Here is a 14,279-nt window from a genome sequence, read left to right as displayed (position 1 = left end):
GACGAATTGAGAATCATTTTTTTGAAGTCCCGAAGTTTCGGGCCCTTTACAGGTCACGGCTGGTGATTACAATCTTATCTTTCTGTGCTTATTTGTTACAAAAAACAATAGTGAATTTATTGTTACACATGCGAATTATCTGCTTGGTGTTCTTTTTTATACGAAATACATTAATGTCTTTCGGTCGGTTATTCGGTCAGGTCATTTTATTATGATAATCTGAGTCTGTTTAAAGGAGCATACTTTCTTAGATTAGTTCGGATACATAAGACCTTAGAATAATAACGCATAGAATGATAGTTTCATATCAAACGAACTGTCACAAGTGAGGCAAAAATCAAATTCATGTAGGTGAATATTTCTATAAAAACACAAGTTGAAACGCGTTACTTTTTTGTGGAATGTGATGTTATCTATTCTATGTTTGTCTGACGTATTTTTACACTCATTTACCGCACATTTCGTCATTTTTAGCTAAAATTCTTGATCTGTTCGCGGCGCAAGTTGACCTTGAGCACTGAAGGCCCGCCCGCTCGTGTAGGCCCTTTTGGCGCGCTTTAATTTGCCTCACTTAGCGTGTGCGGGCTAGGTTTCTATGCGTTATTATTCTAAGCATAAAACACATATTTTGGCAACGGAGAACCTAGGCACTCGACAAGGAACGTTGAATTAACAAAGACCTGTGCCTCGGGTGACATAAGAAATAAAGATATCTTTTGTCAGGGCGACCCATCGCTTGGATTTATGTCTGAATCACTTCTACGACTCATTTTAGAATATTATGATAGTAAAATAAATAATGTAAATGAGAAATCTATGAAAGTATTTCGTCACCCAGTTAGATACCTTTACATCTACCAGCCCCGTGCCTACTTAATGCTTAGTTGGCATAGCGTCTGGCACGGTTTGCTGGAAGACGAATCCGGCCGGATCGAAGGAATGTTTTCTAACTGTTACATCTTTGTATTAATTAAGTTAAAATTAAGCAAACTAGTGGAGTAATTTCACTAAAAAAAATTTTAATATCAATTCAATAAAAATGCTGTGAATAGCGACATCTCCAGCCAGGGCTAGTAGCTGTAAAGGTATCTAACTGGGTGACGAAATACTTTCATAGATTTCTCTAATCCGATCTCCAGTAATGAAGAAAAAAAATTTAATAATTACAATTATTTAAAAAAATTGAAAATATGTGGAATATATCTATTTGCCAAGTTGTTTGAAATCGGTTAACGGAAAGTGGGTGAAATCCAATAAACTGTATTCATCTCTAAATTTGCCACTCTTAGGCTCAACGCGTCGCGACGCGTCATGTTTTTCGCCTACAGCATATTCATCTCTATTCTCCCATTATTAAGGTACAAATTTGTGTTATGCAAATTTGGAGACGACACACGTCGACACGCGTCGCCGAGCGTTATATTTGACGAACAGGACGCGACGCGACGCTTCCACTCTGCGCCAGTGTGAATTGAGCCTTAGAGGCGGAATATTTTCTTCAAATGTCAATAAATCTACTACTGAGGTACCCCCTTTCCAACAAAAAAAGAATCATCGAAATCAGTCACAAATATCGGAGTAATCGAGTAACATACCCAGAAGATACAGTCGAATTGAGTACCTCCTTCTTTAAAGTGTCGGTTAAGAAGTAATGAAAAACGTACGTTCTTTTTAGCAAACATTCACAGATTGAACCTTTCGGATTGAAACTAAAGTAAACTTTGAACAATAGTCCGCGTTTCCGTGTTTGTAGTTCACGTTATATGAATTTGCTACGTGGGGCGCACTATAAGTTTCCGGAATGAATAAGAAAAAAATAGTATAAATGGTCAGAAATGAATTAATTGTTTCTCAAAATATTCTCCATTAGCGTTAATGCACTTTTTCATACAAATGAACCAATCCTGAAAACATTTATGCCACTCCTCCGTGACAATATCTGAAACATATTTTTCATACGCTTCGACAACCTCTTCCGATGATGAAAATTGTTGACCGCGTAACTGGTTCATAATTTTTGGAAATAAATAAAATCACAAGGTACCAGGCGGAAACTGTACGCGAGTTGGCTCATAAGGTCAACGTTGTTCACCTTCAAAAATTCATTTGTCTGTCTGGCCGTGTGCGAATTGGCATTATCGTGGTGCAAGATGATACGGCGTTTACGGCTATTTTTACGGAGTTAGTCAATAACTTCCGGCTTACAAATGGTCGTGTACCAATCACTATTCACGGTACAACGAGTCTCCAAAGCAACAGTAGCCATGTGTCCAGTTTTATTAAAAAAAGAAGCAATCATCCGCTTAGAGGCACTTTGCTCGCGCGCTACTTTTCTTGGTTTCGACTCATCTCGAAAGACCCATACGCTCGATTGCTGCTTTGTTTTGGGATCGTAACTATAAATACGTGTTTCGGCACCTGTTACTATCTCCCACACCAAATTTGACGCCTCTTCGTTGAATCTGGTAAGCATGGCATTGCACCAAATGACGCGATCCGTTTTTTGAGCCTCAGTCAAATTGTGTGAAATCCACCGAAAGCACAGCTTTTTCACACCCAAACGTTTGTGTAGTATTGATTGTATTTAACTCGTGCCTATGCCTAAAGTAGCCCGAATCTCATGCTATGTCACATGCCTGTCTGTTATGATCGTACGGCGCACAGCATCGATGTTTTTGTTGTTCACAGCAGTGGACAGGCGACCATCACGAAATTCGACACTGAGATTTGCACGACCGCGTTTGAATTCTGCAAACCAGCTATAAATAGTCGTCTTGCATGGTGCTTCATTGCCAAAAGCAGTTTGAAGCCGAGCGAAGCTTCGCTGAGCTGTTAAATTACACTTAAAGTCGTAGGTAATCATTCTTCGAAAATATTCACCAGTTGGAGCCATGGTGATGTAGACAACCAATTTCTAAAATGACGCCACAATGTAAAAACAAGTGACAGTCAGATGAAACAAACTGTATTCTACAGCCAAAGAGTTCCATTTTCAAATGTTGTAATTACTTTTAAATATCAAACTTATAGTGCACCCTACGTATAATAAGTTTAATAGCAGTAGAAGTTCTTTTGTTGCAGTGCCACTCAGAGCTTTAAATCACAAAGGTCTGAGAAGCACCGCAACTGCGCCTGTCACCCTGAGACATTAGTTGACAATTCCCATGTGCCTGTAATTTCACCAGCACCCTTACCCTTCAAAACCGGAACCCAGTAATGATCACATTACCGCTTGGCCGCAGAAATAGGTAAGCTAAGGTAAGAAGCTCTACTGCCACCATTTCTGTCGCTAAGTTCTGCTTACATTACTGTGTTCTGGTTTTGAAAGGTAAAGTTGCTGGTGGAACTAAAGCTACATGATACTTGTCAACTTCATATCTCAGAGTGACGGTCGCATTGGCACTCCCCTCAGGTCGTTGCGAAGCTTTAAGCGGCAGTTGCAATCGTTATTTTGATTAAACTCTATTGCTCATTCGTAAGGCAGATTCCCCTGAGGAGAATGAGCAAGAAACTCTAGGGGTTGCTTATAACGACTTGTTTGTCCCGTTACTTGATGTCACAAAAAAGTTATTTCTTATTAGTTAAGGGGTAGGCTCCTATAAGTGGTGTAACCGCCAACCATCTCCGGTCGGCGGCAGCGTCAGCGGCGTGAGATCGGCACGCATATATTTTCCAGGTGTGTAAAAAAAACAAAAACATTGTTTAAATTAACTTATAGTATTTTATGCAATCGTTGCATATTGAGGGTTCATAGTTTAGCGGTAACAAACGCGATGCAGTAGCGATCAATCGCTAACCGTCTTCCCTTACACACGCGCGATTTTAAGAAGCGATGGAAGCACGCGACTATATCTATCGATTTATATACAATCGCACGTTTCACGAACGCGCGTTGGCATCGCTGCTGCAGTCGAGTACCGTATTTACTTAGAATAATAACGCATAGAAACCTAGTCCGCACACGCTAAGTGAGGCAAATTGAAGCGCTCCCAATGGGCCTACACGAGCGGGCGGGCCTTCAGTGCTCAAGGTAAACTTATACCGCGAACAGCTCCAGAATTTTAGCTAAAAATGACGAAATGTGCGGTAAATCAGTGTAAAAATACGTCAGACAAACATAAAATAGATACTAACATCACATTCCACAAGGAAGTAACGCGTTTCAACTTGTATTTTTCTGTAAATATTCACTAAAACCGAAAATTAACCTACTACTAAAACTAGCCTACATGAATTTGATTTTTGCCTCACTTGTGACAGTTCATTTGATATGAACTACCATTCTATGCCATTGACTTACAATTATATGGACGTCGGGTCCGCGCTAAAAAGTGTCCGAACTTATAGGGCGTTAAAATCGTATACAGAGCGTCATTCACGCTCTAGTCTTCGTTTGTTCGACTGACAGCGAAGCAAGCAAAATTAGACAATACTGCGATGACATTACAATTTAAATTCAACGTTTTAGTTTTTTCATATTCCTTTACATGTCACTACGTTTAAATAGGTTGACTTGGGACATTTTTTTCGTGGTTTTTGTATTAGACCCGTCGTCCATTTATTTGTAAGTCAATGTTCTATGCGTTATTATTTTAAGCGTATTTAAATAGGTATGACATTTTAAGACCTAATTATGTACAATACTTTTTTACGAGTAAATAAAATAATGCAACAGAACCAACCTTTAATGCTTAAACAGTCCATGATAAGAAACGCATTTTTTAAAAATAAATTTTAAGTCTTAAGCCATTTATTAGTGTAGGCAAAGGTTTCGCCATACAGTCTCTTCATATATTTAGACGAAACCCCAACAAACCCGCCAAAATAAAAACCCGCAAATAAAACCCGCCAAGTCCGCAAATAATTTAACCTATCTTATCATTCAGATATTTTAATTAGCCTAAACAGCATAAACATGGCATAAACACGACGTTCTTTTTTTGAAACTCACTAAAGTTTTCTATAATTAAATTTTTTAGCTCAGTGGCGAGTACCATAGACAATAGAATTTTGATTCAGAACTAAAAAGAGCGCCTTTAGGATATGGTTTGTGAAATTGACTGATTAAAATACAGGATTGAAATACAGGAGTTATTTTTTATATAAGTGCGGAAAGTTAGTCATTATTCACGAGTCTCTAGGCATCTTGGCCCGAGCCAGAGGCGAGGGTCAAGACTCGAGACAAGTGAAAATGACAATTCCGCATGTGTATCAAACAACGTTTTTTAATACATTTGCGAAAAACCTACATTGAAAGTAAAATAAAACAGTATTTAAAAAAACCTCATTTTATTCCTTTGTCAATAACAAAATCAAATCGTAAAAAAGTTAATGAAAAAGGCGGAAATGTAAACGATGAAAAAAATTAGTACTTTTTTTGGCCGATTTTTTTCAATATGGCAACTGTTGCCAGTATTCAGCCACATTAAAATTACTATTTTATATTACTTTATTTTCTACATAATCGCTACTAAGGAGCATTTACTTCATAGGTGTAAAAATGCGGTTTCTCCATAGATACACAAAGCACGATAAATATGAAATAAATATACAATCTCTTTAGTTCTATGTTTAAGACTTAAAACAACAGTAAATTTAAAAAAAACTGGAAAAGTAAAAAGCACTAGTGCGAGAAATCCAACTTTCCGCACGATTTGTAGTGCGAAAAATATCACGTTTTGAGCAACTGTATTAAAAAAATATTATTACCGTTTTTTACACTTTATTTATATTATGCTTCAACAGATAAGTACTGTTACTAACAATATTCAAGTTAAAGAACGTCTGTAAAAAGATACAATTATACAAAAATAGACGCTCTTAATTTAAATCTATTATGAATAGAATTGAGTGTAATAAAATCGGCGTAGCGAAAATTTTATTTTAATTAAATACCAGCTTCTTTGCTAATTTGTTTACTCTAATTCATTGAAATGAATAACGTTTCTGTCTACGTTTATGGTAACGTTTTATTCGTATGAGATTCATTTAAGAGTGTTTGATAAATGATTATTTTTTCTTTACGAATATTTTTTAAGAAATGAAATCATAATTATTTATTGGCAACAACGTCATACATTACAACTCAATAGTTACATCATTTATAATAAAATTCATTCAATATCATTTCCATTCATTCATTCAATTCATTCATATATAATTTATAATAAAACGAATATTACGTTGATTACACTTCATTATAATTCCAAGTCAGGCTTTACGTTGTTCAAAATTAGTGATAATAAAATAACTGCCTCCTTGAACGGTTACTATGCTGGACTGCCATGCAGAGATCCTGGGTTCAATTCCCGGGCCAGGAGAAATATGTATATGGCCTACATTAATTTATTTGTGAGTTGGGTGTAATTTGTGGTTGTCTATGTGTGGTCTATGGCACCCGCGACACAGGTTTTCCCTAGTGCGGTTCCCTATGATGCGTTATTATTATTATAACATGTTTTGACTTACAAATAAATGAACGACGGGTCTAATACAAAAACCACGAAAAAAATGTCCCAAGTCAACCTATTTAAACGTTGTGACATGTAAAGGAATATGAAAAATCTAAAACGTTGAATTTAAATTGTAATGTCATCGCAGTACTGTCTAATTTTGCTTGCTTCGCTGTCAGTCGAACAAACGAAGACTAAAGCGTGAATGACGCTCTGTATACGATTTTAACGCCCTATAAGTTCGGACACTTTTTAGCGCGGACCCGACGTCCATATAATTGCAAGTCAATGATTTCATGTCATAAAAATGTAATTAAAAATAAAATACAATAAAATATAAAATATATATATACTGTGATGAACACCTTTATTTTCTTTAAATTATTTTTAGAACCTAGTAGATACAACTATAATAATAATGTGGCTGCAATCCTACGTTTCCAGCGAAGTGTATGCATTTACGAGCCGAACAAACGGGAATCGCTCTACTTGTTGCAGGTGTTTAGGGAGAGGTATTAAACTCTACCTTTTTTTTAACGCTGTTACGCATATCATTCGCCACGGGGGAACAGCGAGCGGTTATGTGGGACTCTCAGGTTATAGCTCCGTATACTCACTAAAACCCAGCTGTTAACCTCACCACCGTAGGGCGACGCCACAGGATCAGCTTGTGCATACTACTGGGACGCTTTGTTTTTGAAAGAATTCGTCCAGGGAAGTTCTGTCACTTTACCTATTCCTGTCGCCAAGCAGTAATGTAAGCATTAGGTACTGGGTCCCGGTTTGGAAGGGTAAAGGTGCTGGTGAAGTTACAGGCACAAGGGACTTGTCAACTTATGTCTCAGGGTGACGGGCACAATGGCCCTAAGATCTTTGCGATTAAAAGCTCTAAATGGCCCTGCAAATGTTATGGATAGGCGTGTCGCTTACCATCAGGCGCACGACTTGTTCGTCCCGTTACTTGGTGTTATAAAAAAAAACGTTTAGGCGGATGGCCTGCGTGTAGCGAGGCTTGGCCTTCGGATGGTACTCCAGGGTATTAAGGCACCCACAGGCTTGGTGGTAAGCGTCTCCCGACCCCAGCCTACAGCGGGATAACAAGGTGGGCGTGCTGACTCCGTCGTCTCCCCAGACGCCTTCTCCGGAGCGGGTCAGCATGGAGTCGTCCTCCCTGAGCCGCTCCGAGACCTCCTGCGAGATTACGCTCTCACAAAAGGAGACCATTACCTCTCAGCAAGTATTGAATCCACCTAACTTAACATAGATATTAATTAAACTTTAAATAAAAAAACAAATTAGATATTAAAGTCTTAGATCCTTGACACCACTGACCTCTCCAATGAGAAACAACCATTCTCGCACAAAAGCTACCACCGCCATTTTTATTATGGAAATAATAATATTTTATGCAGTCATTCCATTGGTTGTCTACTCCACGTTGCAAAGAGCCGAAGCTGGGTTGCCAGTTAATTTTCCGAATACCAAATGTGACTGGCTTACAAAAGTGAAATGTAAAGCTGCACAATAGCCGTTACTTCGAAATAGGGTTGCCAGGTCCTTAAAACCGTACAGCCGAACAGACCAGCCAGTTTAGCGAAAATTTTTAAGAATTTTGCGTCTTAGTTTTAATACGAATATAGCGGACTGTATCAATGGGGTTCATGTGCTAATGAAGAGTAAGCAAGACCAAAGAATATATAGTGGAAGTTTATTAAAACCAATAAAGTAAAGGTACGAACGAGACACAGAAAAAACAATGACAATAACTAAGAAAAACGGCGCCAAAAACAAGTACATTTAAATTTAGAAAATTATTATAAAATATGTACAAAAAGATTTGTAGCGAATGCTGCGATTCGTTACAACGGCATTTTTTTTAAATTAAAAGCAGGCTTTTTTGAGCATGTATAAAAAAATATTCTTAAATGTCAATCTCGGACTATTGAAATATTCAAGTACATTGTCGTGTAATAATTAAATAATATTTCACAATGCAGTACTCTAACATTAAATAATATTGCACATTGCATAAATCGGACACTTAAATAATAAAAATTGTCACGGAAATTAGGTAGTGAACACTAGTCCGTGAATGTCCGTTTAATTGTAATACATACTTTGATGAATTACCCCCGACTCTAATTAAACAATGTAAAGATGAACTAGCGGCACCTTTAACGAATTTAATAAACCAATCTTTTTCCGAAGCAACATTCCCTGACTTATTAAAAATCACAAGTATAAAACCTGTACCAAAATCTAGAACTGCAAATGACCCTAATAATTTTCGCCCAATAGCTCTATTATCTACATTCTCCAAAATTTTTGAAACTGCAATGGCAAAGCGTTTAAATTCGTTTTGTGAAAAACTTAATATATATGTATAATGACAGTCAAAATGGTTTTCGTAAAAAAAGATCGACAACATTTGCGCTATATAAGTATAATAAAGAAATTCTAAATATAATTAATAACAGAAAGTACGCTGTTGCATTGTTGCTAGATATCAGCAAGGCATACGACAGAGTATCTTATACAATCCTTCTAGAAAAATTATATGGAATAGGAGTACGAGGAATAGCCCACAAATGGTTTGTAACTTACTTGGAGAATCGGGTACAGTTTGTAGATATTGAACACTATGATTACTGCAAAAAACATGTAACTAACTACAGATCACAAAATCTTGTTTTAAAAAATTCAATACCTCAAGGCAGTGTATTGGGGTGTATATTATTTTTGTTATATATTAACGATTTGCCAAGGCATCTCGGTACTAAGAGCATGCTTTATGCAGATGATATCACTATACTGTTTGAGTGTAACGATAATAATGAATTAAAACAACAATTAAATAGTACCTTAAAACAAATAATAGATTGGTTAACAGATCATAATTTAAAATTAAACTTTATGAAAACTAAACTAATCCAAGTAAAACCACGTCAAAAACTGCCAATGAATATCGAATTCACATATGAAAATCATGTAATAGCGACTGTTGATTCGTGTAATTTGTTAGGTGTAGAAATAGATTCAGGGCTTACTTGGAGACACCATATAGATAAGTTAACTGGAAAATTTTCTCGATTCGCGTATGCACTATACGAATTAAAAAAATGTATAAATTTAAAAACAGCTTTGACAGCATACTATGCTTATGCGCATGCTTGGCTGACTTACGGTGTCATACTATGGGGAAATAGCACACATGTTAATAACTTATTTATTCTTCAAAAGAAATGCTTAAGAATATTGGTAAATATAGAAGATACAGTTAGTTGTAGACCACATTTTGCTAAATTAAAAATTTTAACTTTAACATCAATATATATATTAGAAATTTGTAAATTTGTAAGAAAACACAGGCCTTTATTTGACCAAGAAAGGTATAATCCTTATAGAGATAATTTGAGGAAAAGAAATCGGCTAGGTAGTTCATTTACAAATTTACATATTGTAAGCTCAGGTACGCATCATATGGCCATAAAAAATTATAATAAAATACCTCTCTTCATAAAAAATATCGAAAAAGACCAAATGTTCGCAAATAAGTTAAAGGATTTTTTACTGACGCTTACTGTCTATAATTTGCAGGAATTTTTTCAATTACTAAAATAAATTTAGTTAAGTAAGTGTACCTAGTTAAGTAAGTGTAGTTAAGTAAGTAAGTAATTGCAGTACCCTCACAGGGTATATGTTGGACCAAGTAATAATTTAAATATATATTTCATAATTGTAATAAATTGTAATAATTAATGAAAATGCATTTGTGTAAAATGAATAATTAATTAAGTTATAACCATTGTAGTGCCCTTACAGGGTTTATGTGCTGGAAAACTATTATGTTAGGTGTAGTAAACGGGGGTGCCCGTTTAACCACATAAAGCAATGAATAAATAAATAAATAAATAAATAAATAAATAAATAAATAAAATAAATTATCAATAAAATTGAGCAAATCGTTGGCGTAGAGACGCCCCGTTCGCCCGAGCGACCACTTGACTCGTCAAATAAAAAAGAAATCCTAACAAAAGTCGTACATGCATGCAAAGAGTTTAGCTATGTCCGCCTTTATACGGACGCCTGGCAATGCTACTTCGAAAGGGCACTACATGCTTTGTAAACATTTAGAGAATAATATTCAATTCTGAACCTGTCATACCTGAACTCTGAAAGGCGTGTCAAAATTTCGAAAACGTTAACATGCTTAAATTCTCAATGGAACAAGAGTGAAGAGGTTGCAGTAGCATCGTTGGAGAGGCAAACGTGCCACTTGCGCTCAACTGGCTATACAAAGACCGCCTCTCACACAGTTGTGAACAAACGTTTACTTTTTATTTTCTGCAATAACAATTATTTTAATTAAATTTTTATTGAATTGATATTCAATTATTTTTTGTGAAATTACTCCACTAGTTTGTTATAATTATTAATACAAAGATCGAACACTCAGAAAAAACACTCAGAAAAAATTCCTTCGATCCGATCGGATTCGAACCGACGTCTTCTTGCATACCGTGGCAGACGCTATACCAACTAAGCCACGGGACGAACCAACGGACCTCACGAATTTTTCTATGTGCTTGCGTCGTGTCTTTGTACTTGGTCTTTCAACGACTTTTTAGTCGTAGCGCCATCTATGAGAAATCTATGACAGACTTATCACCCAGTTAGTACCTTTACAGCTACCAGTCCTAGCGAGAGATATCGCTATTCACTGTATTAATTCACGACGCAAGCACATAGAAAAATTCGTGAGGTCCGTTCCGTGACTTAGTTGGTATAGCGTCTGGCACGGTATGCAAGAAGACGTCGGTTTGAATCCGACCGAATTGAAGGAATTTTTTCTGAGTGTTTTTTCTGAGTGTTCGATCTTTGTATTAATAATTATAACAATTATTTTAGTAATGTGCGCGATAGCACCGTCCCTTTTATAGTTAATATTTTTGTCTTTCACTTATGTGGTCCTTTTTACCTGTTTTATTGAATCAGTGAAGTCATACCCATGGTAAAATAAAGCCACATGTGATCGTATATCACGTGTAATATTTTTATCACTTGAAAACATAATACTACTGTTTGTACGTTTTCGAAAAAGGAGGAGGTTCTGGATGTGTGTTACGCGATTACGGAATGTGTGAATCGTTTTTGATGATTTTTAATTAGTGGGAGGCTCTTTACTTGCACCCCACACACGTATAGATAAAAAAATAGCAATTGATTTAAGTACCTATAAACATTTAATGGTGTGACGACCAATTTTTCGATGCCTATGTTTTTATATAATTTGTTGATGTGCGTTTTCGCCATATTTACAGAGGTCATTCTATATCCGAAACTAAACCCAAATCACTAAAAACTTTTTTAGATTTATTTGGTGGTGGGGTGTGGATAGCGTAATATATAGTAATAAAAACTAATTTAGGATTTTTTTTTTTTTCATCGAATCTACGTACGGGTACGTAAGTGGGTACTTATGGTCGGGTGACCATCGTGTGCAAGCGGCTACACGTTCCATTCTTGACATATAACGTTAGTTAAAGTCCTTCGTCTCATACGCCCTGATGACGCTATACATGAAAAAATCTTTATGAAAACCTGTAACAAACCTACTTTATGTAATAGACGGCCTTAAGCCAGATTGTTCACTTTTAGTTCTCTAAGAATCCGCTAAATGGCATTGACCCATTTCGCGTTATTTCTGAATCGCGGTGTTAAGATTTTCCCTCGAATGGTGACTACTCGAACACAATTTTGTTAATGGGAAGAATCGCGCTAATACACCGCCTGCAGGCTCTCCAAAATAGATTCATGTGCTACGCGACGGGTGCCCCGTGGTACCTGCGCAACGCTAACCTCCATATAGATTTACGGCTCCCCACAATAGCCCAATTCATGAAACAGGCATCGAGGAAATACTTCGAGTCTGCTCCTCACCACCCCAACCCCTCGTGGTGGCTGCATCCTCTTACGACCCCCTCAGGGAACAACCCCACCGCGTACGTAGAACCCGTCGGCCAAGGGAAGTCCTCAACAACCCTGACGACCCTATCACTCTCGCCACTTTGAAGGCCAACCAGATCGCTAGTCAGTCCCGTCCCGCACGCACCAACCGTCCTCGTCGGCGAGGTCGTAGAGCCCCTCATTTTAGCACGTACACTGGTAGATTCTCTCCAACAGCACGCCCTTCTGGCGGAAGTCTCCAGTAGCGCCCTGAGCCGAGGTCCGTGCCCACTTGGGCGCCCTCAGGCCCGCTACTTAGCTTTAAGTTTATTTTAGGGGTTATGAGCCTTCAGCTCGCCCTTTTTCTCCGGTGGCGCAGTAAAGGCCATCAGCGGCCAACTGCAAAAGATCCTTCCAAAAAAAAAAAAAAAGTTAATGGGAAGAGAAAACTGAGAATACAGAGAGCGCAGTAAGGCACCAGGGGTTAAGTCCCTTCTTGGGAACTGCTACCCAGATCTTCTGATATTTCGTGCGCTCATATATGGTGAAAAATTATTGCCTATCATATAGGGTGAAAAATCCTCATCTCGCGGAACGGTTTCCAGGAGTGAGTCCCTTCTTGGGAACAACTGCCCGAACCTTCCGCATATAGGGTGAAATTGAATTGGCGACATACAAGGTGAAAATAAAAATCTTCTGAACCATTTGGAGTTTTACTTGGCTAGTTTTGGTAACCTCATCCAACGGAAGAAAGAACCTTCCTCCTTTACAAACCTTGCTGACAGCTGCTGGACAGGTGAATTCGTAAGTAAAAGAAAGGAAAGCTGTGCTACTACCAACTTTTATATCCGAAACGTCGAAAATCTCGTACTACTTCCCCTTCTTCACACGCCACCATGTAAAAGCTTGCGTACACAGCTTAATGCTGGGCGGAGACACGGATTGTTAATTAAATATGTTAGATGATGCGGATGCGGATTTTTCACTTCGAATATTAACATCACACACACTTATTTTTCAGTCACATATATATGCAGCTTGGGCGTAGCACAGATTGGGATGGGAAAGGAAAAAGAGATGCGAGCTCAGACATAAACTATCTGGTGTTACCACGCCCGTTAAGACGTCTGTCGTTCGTCTTCAGCCTTATGTAACACGCAACGGTGTAAGCGTCGGACGTCTTAAAGGAGGTCGTAGTCGCAATAACGCGGCCGCAGCTCTCGAGGAAAAACGAGATTTTGCTCCCGAGAAAAGTGCAAGTCTCGAGAACATAAGCACATTTTCTAGATGCAGCTGCTCGTCGTTAATATTTCACATTAATTTACTATCTTTGCACGTAAGTATTTTAAATTTTTATTTTTAGTGCTTTGAAACCACAGGCGTCGTGTTATATGCTGTAGGAAGAATAAGCGATTATAGACCTGTGGGAGAACGGTTGCTTGAGAAGTCGAAGGTTCGAACCCCAAAACGTGCGTAGTACAACACTGCTTATAACTTATTTAAAAAAAACCGACTTTTTGAGGTCGGTTTTTTTCTGTCTCTATATCTCTATACATTTTTTTCTATATCTATTTCCCAAAACCGAATTCATCCCTTACTTTGCCACGCTTAAAGCTGGAATACTTTCTTCAAATTGAAATGGAACCAATACTCAGGTGCCAACAAAAAAGCGTCATCAAAATTGGTTCACAAATGCCGAAGTTATCGCGTAATATGCATACAAAAAAATACAGTCGAATTAAAAACCTCCTCCTTTTTTGAAGTTGGTTCAAAAGGTATTTCAATGCGTATAAAAAATCTAAGTATAATAAACTTGGATGTAATGAATACTACCATACGTATAATTGATTTATGGTATACATTTGCAATAAACAATGTTAT

The sequence above is a fragment of the Hyposmocoma kahamanoa genome, unplaced genomic scaffold, assembly GCF_003589595.1.
Source record: "Hyposmocoma kahamanoa isolate Upper Pololo Valley unplaced genomic scaffold, ASM358959v1 128, whole genome shotgun sequence".
NCBI lineage: Eukaryota > Metazoa > Arthropoda > Insecta > Lepidoptera > Cosmopterigidae > Hyposmocoma > Hyposmocoma kahamanoa.
The sequence above is the reverse complement of the archived record's forward strand: the minus strand, read 5'-3'. Positions refer to the sequence as shown.